This window comes from Thamnophis sirtalis, unplaced genomic scaffold (assembly GCF_051295495.1).
Source record: "Thamnophis sirtalis isolate CommonGarterSnake01/CBP01778 unplaced genomic scaffold, rThaSir2_p1.2 scaffold_6, whole genome shotgun sequence".
Lineage (NCBI taxonomy): Eukaryota > Metazoa > Chordata > Lepidosauria > Squamata > Natricidae > Thamnophis > Thamnophis sirtalis.
In genome coordinates, this window is record NW_028261386.1 from 97,561,122 (window position 1) to 97,569,453 (window position 8,332).

Sequence of the window (8,332 nt, forward strand, 5' to 3'; positions counted from 1 at the left end):
AAGAAGCTGTGCAATAGTGCATGATCCTTCAACTCCATTATGGACAAATAGAGATAAGAGAATATAGGCTTCAACAGCACACTGGCTAATTTCTGGAGACTCAATTTTAGAAATTCCTTCCTAGGAACAATGAACAGACTCTACCCCTAAATTTTAGACATTATCTTTAGAAACTGTTTTTTTATTTCAACAAGCTTTCAATTTGCTTCTTGTTACTTTAATTCTTCTTATTCTTTTCATATTGCTTATGAAAGTGGATATTATTGTATTGTTAATTCGGGGACAGAAAACAGCCAATGAATATTTTTTATAAATAAAGGTTACCTTTGTTAGCTTATCTGCACCTAGCTATCCACTGATAAACCATTAAACAGAAAAGGGAACACAATCTATTTCTCAAAACATTTTTGTTAACAGCACTTGCAGATGGCATTGTTTCCACTGATCCAATCTTTCTGAAAAGTCTTGAAAACAGCTGTGCGATTGTTTTTACTCTTGTTGACTTGAGAAGGCAATCAGTGTCCCTTACAGCTGACTTGTGGAAATATGAAAAATAGTAGCAACTTAAGTACAGCACCTTCATAAGTAAGAAATATCTCTTCGTTCCACTCTTCATAGAAAAGGTGAAAATTTTTCGATATGCCATGTGCTTTTATCAGGTTATTTTTTAAAAAATGAATCAGAACAGTTGGAATTGAAGTGAAAGCAGCCAGACTGTCAAGACTTGAATCTTGCTGCATAGAAATTTCCATGAAAAGCTGCAATGATGGTATGTCACCACAATTGTGTGAACAGGTGCTCATCCCATGATTGCAGGATGTAGGATAGGTCCTGTCTTTTTCTGTCTGTTGAAGGAGGAAATAATGGCTCACTTAATCCCCAGAGGCTGGCCAGTCAAATGAGGCAAGAGTATACTGCAGGCTGTTTATGTAAACAGAAAAGATCAGGCTTGGTACCATAGTTCTGTTTTGATTCTTAGAGGCATGTGAAATTGACTTGATGAATTAAGATCAGTTTTTCTAAAAAGAGTGCCTCTGAATTCTACTAGAGAAAGCAGGGCACTGGATAAGAGCAAGAATACCCACACTTCACAGAAGTTTTCAGCATATGTTAAGGTATCATTTACAAATCATAACCTTGGTTTACACATTAAGTTAAGCAAACTGTACTATGGCTTTGCAGGTGACATATACTCAGCTTTGTGAACAGAACTGTGAACAAATATGCAAGTCAATCTTCACATATACAAGTAAGTTACTAATTCCTTTCCTTGTGCCAGTAGATTTACATAAATTAATAAATGACTTGTTCTTTACAAGCATGGTGAATGGACTCATTTGACATTCTAAATCAAAAACGAATCAGATTTTGTTAATGTGCTTTGAAAACATTGCTTTTTCTCTTTCATCCAATGTATAAGAACCAATACATGCAAGTTTTTTTCTCCCACATCCTTTTCACCAAGAAATTACTGTTTTTATAACAAAAATCACTAATTACTAAAAACCACAAAAAATTCAAGATAAATATACCACATATACAAAAGATAGATATGATAGAATTGAAACAATAATAATGATAAATTAAAAGCTGTTTGATGAACCATGACTGAACAAAAGAGGGAAATGTGGAGGAGTCTGAAACTATCTGGTTTTGTTCTTACAGTACTAAAAAAAAAAACAGCTGTGCCCTTACGTAATACAGTTAGTTATAAATGGGGCCATCAATTTCATTCTTCCACTCCTATGCCTTTCAAATGGACTGCAGCTACAAATCTCGGAATTTCCTGACCTATCTGGACTGTTAAAATTATGACAATGGAAGAGCTGAACCATGAAATTAAATAGATCAGTTTCTTCCTTTTTTCTTCAGTGCCTTCCCACTATGGTATGGCTAGTTATCTTGTCTTGCAGTGGGCAAAACACATTCCTTAAATGATCAAGATCCAAAGCTGAATCCTCACAAGGAAGTGCCTATCAAAATTAATAGTATTGGAGTAGATTAGTGACACTGAACTATATTGTTCCAACTACAATTCATAATTTCTTTGACCACTGATTTTGCTGGCTGAAGGTGACAGAACTTGAAAACAGATCCACAATATATGCGCAGCTCTGGGATGAACCTAATGACCCAAATATAAAGCAATTTCATATCAAGCTACTAATGAATACACCAATGTCTTCTTTTGTGATTATGGGCTTTACTGATTTATCAAAGTTCCTGCATAATATGTGTTCATTAGTACTCACGCATCATCTATGCTAAACAATAATTCTGACATCAATTGTTCAAAGATAGCTCTCTAACAAAAAACGTACCCTTCATGCTGACTTGCTATTCTTGAAACTGTAGTTCAACAGCTCTGGAACCCATCATGGTTAAAGAAGCAAAATAAGACTGTGGCTTGCTTTGAATTCAGTTTTGAAAAGATTTTTGGGATATCCACAGCATTTATCTTTGACTCTTTAAGGAAGCCATATCAGTTTTCCTGACTACATGACTGCAGTTTTGTTCTGAATGTTCCAAAAATGTTTTTCCAAAATGAATCTGAAGCATTGCACAGCCTTATAAAATAATATAGTATAAATATGTACACAGTGTATCGCAAGACAATTTTGTATATATAGATTAGACACAATTCTATTTCAATTCATTCCAAAATGTTAGTGATCCACATGCAGTATTTTTTCTACCACCAGAACAGGAAATAGTTCAATTAGCTTTAATAGTAAAGCTATAATATATACATGCCCTTCAGTAGGGGAAGATTGAAATATGGCCTAACAATACCATCTTCAAAGGATAAAACCAGTGTCTAAGCACTTCAGCATTTTCACTAAGAGCATCTTTCAGGAAATGAGGTCAATTTCCTTATGACAGCCTAATTGCTTTCTGGCTCAAGGTCAAGGGAACTTGATTAATGTAGCACTTGCTAGACGCCAAAGTTCTCTAGAAATGAAAAAGCAAAGACCAAAAAGATTTCTTTTCACTGATTTCTTCATTTGATTCCTCCTTTCCTTTCTGTAAGCTCTGAGAATCTAATGCATTAGTACTCTCATCCAAAAGAGCATGCCAAGCTATTACTTCTTTTCTCCACTGCAGACTCAACCACCCCCCCCCAAAAATACTGCCAACACCAATCAGCTTTGCTCCATTTCCCCACAAGTCTCTAATAAAAGAAGTTATCATCCACACAGGTAGTCCTTGACTTATGTTTACAATTGGGTCCAGAATTTTGGTCACTGAGTGATACAATTATCATGTGAGTCATCATATGACCGAACCTAATTTCCCTGTCATTGTTTACTGCAGTTAGTTAAATGAATCATAGTGTTATAAGTGAATCTGACTTCCCCCATTGATTTTGCTTGTTGAAAGCCAGCTGGTAAGGTTACAAATCACAATCATGTGATTGAAGGATGCGGCAAGCAACATAAATGCAGTTTATGACAAAAAAGAAATATATAAAAAAGTGACTTGCAACCTGCATCACAAGTATAAACAAAGGTTACAAACAAATCTCTCTTCCTCTCATATCCCATTTTTTATTTATAATCCATAAAATATCAACTTCAGTTGAGCTCCATATTCGACTTACTCTTTTTTGCAAAAGAATTATTGTTCCTTCCTGGGCTCCTGCCATGCTGTCAAGCTATTTATCTATCTATCCGTTTATCAATGTCTGTCCATCTATACATCCATCCAACCAATGTGTATCACATGCACATTTTATTGTTTCAAAAATGCTGTTCGAATTACAAAGTTACAGAGTTGCTGAGGAAGATTTCAGGGGAAGGAGGGGATATTAATTTTGTTCTCTTATTCCGCCATCCTGAGTCACTACCTTGCTATGTGTTACAATGCTAAAAGCTCAGTGCTGCTGTTGGCTATTTGCCCAGAAACTAAGTGCAGTATTGTTTTGTGGCAGAACAGAAAGGAGATGTTCTTTTTTATACTTCTTCTCTCAAGCAGTAATCATAAAGAGGGTCGGTTCTTCATTACTCCTCTAATTCCAGTCCTTTCCTATTCTAAGATGCAGTCTTTTCAATATGTTATTTCTTCAACCATTCTGTATATGAGTGGCACCATCCAAATGTTTTGCTCCCCTTCCAGTATGCGGGTGTATCTGAGCCAAAGTAACAATGTTGCGGAATTTCTAAGTGTGCCCAGTATTGTGTTCATATTGATTCCTGCTATGCTATGCTATGCTATGCTATGCTATGCTATGCTATGCTATGCTATGCTATGCTACCCTACCCTACCTTACCCTACCCTACCCTAACCTATGCTATCCTATGCTACCCTACCCTATCCTAATGTCAGACTATTAAAAATTGGCAATAAATTTTGGTCAGAAGTAACTTTGATTATTGCTTGTCTCATCAGGTCAATATAGTTACACCATGTAATCCTTTGCAATATTTTTATGGTCTTTCACATTTAAAACTTACATGGATATACTTTAAAATTTTAGAAATTCTTTAACTTGATTTAAGTCTCATTTCTGTGTATTTCCTTAAAGATACCCTGTGAGTTTCATTTTATACAGAGTTGTCTTTTTGCATGATGTGAAATAATTATTCTTGCTTTAGAATTAAATGATTCACTTCAAAATGCCTTTATATATTGTTGGATTCTATAAACATAATTACCTAAAGCAAATAAAGAGCAATAATTTGACAGAAATGTGCTATTTAAAATTATTAGATAGACAGAACCAAATCACTGTCATTGCTGGATATAATACTACTGTACACTCTAAAAAGCTATTTTTCAAATAAAAAATAGAATGGAAAATAAAAAGTGAAAAATAAACCGCAAACAGCCCAATCCATAATTACACTGAAGATATCCAGTTTTGTATCCACAACAAAACATTGCCAAAAAAATAATAAAAACCATGGGACCTGAAATTGATCTCTGCACAGTCAGACTACCTAAAATATTTTTGTTCTATGGTTCAATATATATCGTAAGTAATGTCAATCAGTTTCCCAGTGAAAATTATCAGCATAATACCAGCTTATCCAAAATATTCTAATAAATATGTTCATTTCTTAAGGGTCTTAAAGTCTTATACAAATTGCCTTTCAGGTAAGCCCAATTATATAAGCATCAAATCAAAGTAAAAAAGGATTAAAGGTTTTAAAATCATTGGAATAGAGAAGGGGTATCAGAAATTTATATCTCTAATACTTTGTCCCTTATTATTATCCTTTCCTGGTTTTTTTTAGTTTCTCTGAAAAAATGTAAACCAAAAATGAAAATAAAATGTGATAGGAAAAATCAGAGAAACCTAATCATACCATAAACTGATTTAACTCTGTAGGCGTAATTAAATCAATTGCGGGGGGGGGGGGGGATTAGCTGAATAATACCTGTGGACTCAAATAATGTTGTAATCAACATTGGTGTAAAAGGAAATAGATACAATACTGAACTTTAGTATTTATATACTAAGACTGTTTGTAACCTCCAATTGGGCAAAGCAATGCATCATAGAGCAATCATTTTTGAATCAATGTACCTCAAATGGGCTGCCTTAAAAATAGACCCAAAATCCCACAGGACCCAGGACTCCTGTGGGATTAAAATTTGGCAAAGGTGTGGCTGCTCCAGTGTTGACACACTGTTGCACCATAATCACCATGTGATTATCATTTCCAATGCTCCCTGTCAATTTTCCACAAGGAAACTCAGTGGGAGCTGGCAAGAAGTTGAAAGATGCTTCACTTCCACTGCTTTTTTGCCCACCTGGGATTATTCTGTTTCTGTGTTTAAGTAAGGAATTATCTCTGAAATCGTGACCCAATAAGTCATGGGTTGCTAGTTTCAGTTAAAGTTTGTCTTCCATATATTCATGGACTATAAAATCATCACTGCCCATTCTGGCTAAATCAAGTGGGAATTCAGTTCAGCAACATCTGGACAGATTATATCATTATCCCATTGTTTTGGAACTAGGTGCACTAAATCCAATATCTTAAATATCTTTAGGAACTAGGAATAGTTTCTAAAACTGTTCCAAAACTGAAAGGATTGTGTAATACCATTTAGGCAGAGAAGAGCAATTAATACAACTTTTTAATTTGTACATTACATTCAAGATGGATAATATTGCTATAAAAAAAACCTGACATAGTAATTATAGACATATTACATTAAAATCCTTGCAAACATGCCTACTAAAATTTCAAAGATAAAGCAAACCTAAAATTGGAAATAGAAAAATCCACTCTAATGCAAATACTTTCTAGTTATATGTGTAAAGCAGCTTACGTAATCAATAATGCATTTTAACATGCATGATAAACAGAGACAGGCACAGCACTGCACAAATCCTAATAAAAAAGTCAAAAAATTATAAATTTGTTCCTTAAGATCTGAAAACCCTACACACAATGATAGGAGTGAGTGAAAGAGATAGAGTGTTTTATTATGGAAATTATCAGTCTTCCCTTTCAAATTTTAAACGGCTTGAGTTCTGGTGAACACAGTGAACTATTTCTACCCACTTAACAGCATAAACAGCAGGGCAGTAACATTAGCACAAACCATTTTTAATAGTTAACCATTCCAAAACTTCTTCCAAAAAGGAGAATCATAAACGTGTTAGAATTGTATTCTTGTCAGATGTAATCAGATGTAAACAAACCTTGAAAAGGGAGGGTGACAGTTCAAACTGCACATTGTCGTGCGTCGATCTTTTCCTCCAATAAATGCCAGCATACAGGCAATTCCATTTTTCCCTATTTCCTCATAAAGGAAAGGAATGTGACCTCTTGAAGCACCTACTGGCAGGTATGATTCGCCAGTTAAACACAGAATTAGCGAGTCAGCATATTACGCGGAGAAGTGAACTAAGCGGCCCCGATAAAAGGAACGGGCAATGGCCACACCCACACCCTGAATCAGCACCCTTAATGCCTGCTTGAACTCTGGCTTCGCCGTCTCGGATCACCAGGCTTTTTTATTAGGATTTGTGCAGTGCTGTGCCTGTCTCTGTTTATCATGCATGTTAAAAAGGGAGCTTGCTGAAGCCAGCTAAACAAATGCGCTTGCTCCTCAAAAGCGCTCTGCCTATCTCCGCCGCCGACGTACTACGGGGTGGGTGCCCACTCCTCCCGTGCTAAATGGGGGCGGAAGGGACGAAGGAGTAAGAATGGATGCAGCATTTCTATGAGCCGAGAAGCTGCTGCTTCGTTCTTCTTCTCCCCCCCCCCCCACTCTCCCGCCCCTTAGCGCTCCATGCACAGAGGCTGGAAACAGGCGCGCGGCGCGAGGCTCATCACTAGCAAATACTCACCGCTAGAAGATGGGCAGGGTAGCCTGGGTCTTCTCGAGCCAGGATCGGAGCTTCCTGGCCGCCTTTCCTGCTGCTGCCTGGCAGGTTCTCCTCAATGATGCCAGACCGAGATTCCACGATCCCCAGGAAGAGGCGGAGAAGCGAAAAGCAGCTACAGCATCCGCGGGCGGAGAGAGGAAAGGAAGCTGCAGCCGAAGGGAGAGACGCTCGCTATGGTCCCCGGCTAGAAGCCGCCAAGGGCTGCGTCCACCGCTCGTGGCTTCCAGGCGCCGTTTGGCAACGGGAGGCCAGCAACCACCGCAGCAGCAACATATTCCCTCGGCAAAGGCAGACGCAACTCCCCGGCGGCTGGTCTGCGCGCGCGCACACACACACGGCCCCGCACACTCCCTTCCCTTCCACGGCTGGCTCCCTTCCCTAAATCCCTAAAGGCTCCGCTTCGCGGGAGCCAGTGTTGCCCGCCCGCTTTCCTTCCTCTCCGCTGTGCTCCGAGCTCCGCCTACCACACAAGACTGTGACCTTTCCTCTGACAGAAATGTAAATTTTTAGGGAAGGAAGCGCGGAGTGATGGTGTCGGCCGCAGGAATGCGCTCGGCAACTTTCCTTTCGTTGTCCCCGCGCGTTTAATCAGACTCCTGACTGATTCGTTCCCTTCGTCTTAGCCACAATATTGTATGGATAATTCGTTGCAATGGCTTAGTAGTTTATCAACAGGTTTTAGCCAAAACGGCGGCCTTGGTTTTTTTGCTGGTTTTAAAGATGCTTTCCAGCCTAAACGGTGTTTTCAATTGTATTATTTTCGGTGCTGGTTTCACCCGATAAATACGGGGAGGGTTGCTGTCTCTAGAGACAATTCGCTTTCAAAAAGTGCTGATCCCAAGACGTTCACAATTAAGATGGCTGTTCCTGTCACATAAGCTACCTGTGTTATCCTCAAGGTTTCCTCAATTTTGTGGATACTGCACCATCATTGCTAAATTGGAATATTTTTGGCTTGTTTATGTTTAACTCTGCCACATGATT

The 8,332-nt window shown here is 38.2% G+C and overlaps 1 protein-coding gene across 2 annotated transcripts in view; it reads right to left on the bottom strand.

Moving 5' to 3' along the window:
* Window positions 1-7,776, bottom strand: part of NCOA7 (nuclear receptor coactivator 7) — a 79,068-nt gene extending 71,292 nt beyond the window's left edge. For both annotated transcript variants that reach the window (XM_014076461.2, XM_014076460.2), the window contains exon 1: window positions 7,310-7,776. The gene's annotated coding sequence lies outside the window, so the exon portion shown is untranslated. The remainder of the gene's footprint in view (window positions 1-7,309) is intronic.
* Window positions 7,777-8,332: the final 556 nt, after the last annotated feature.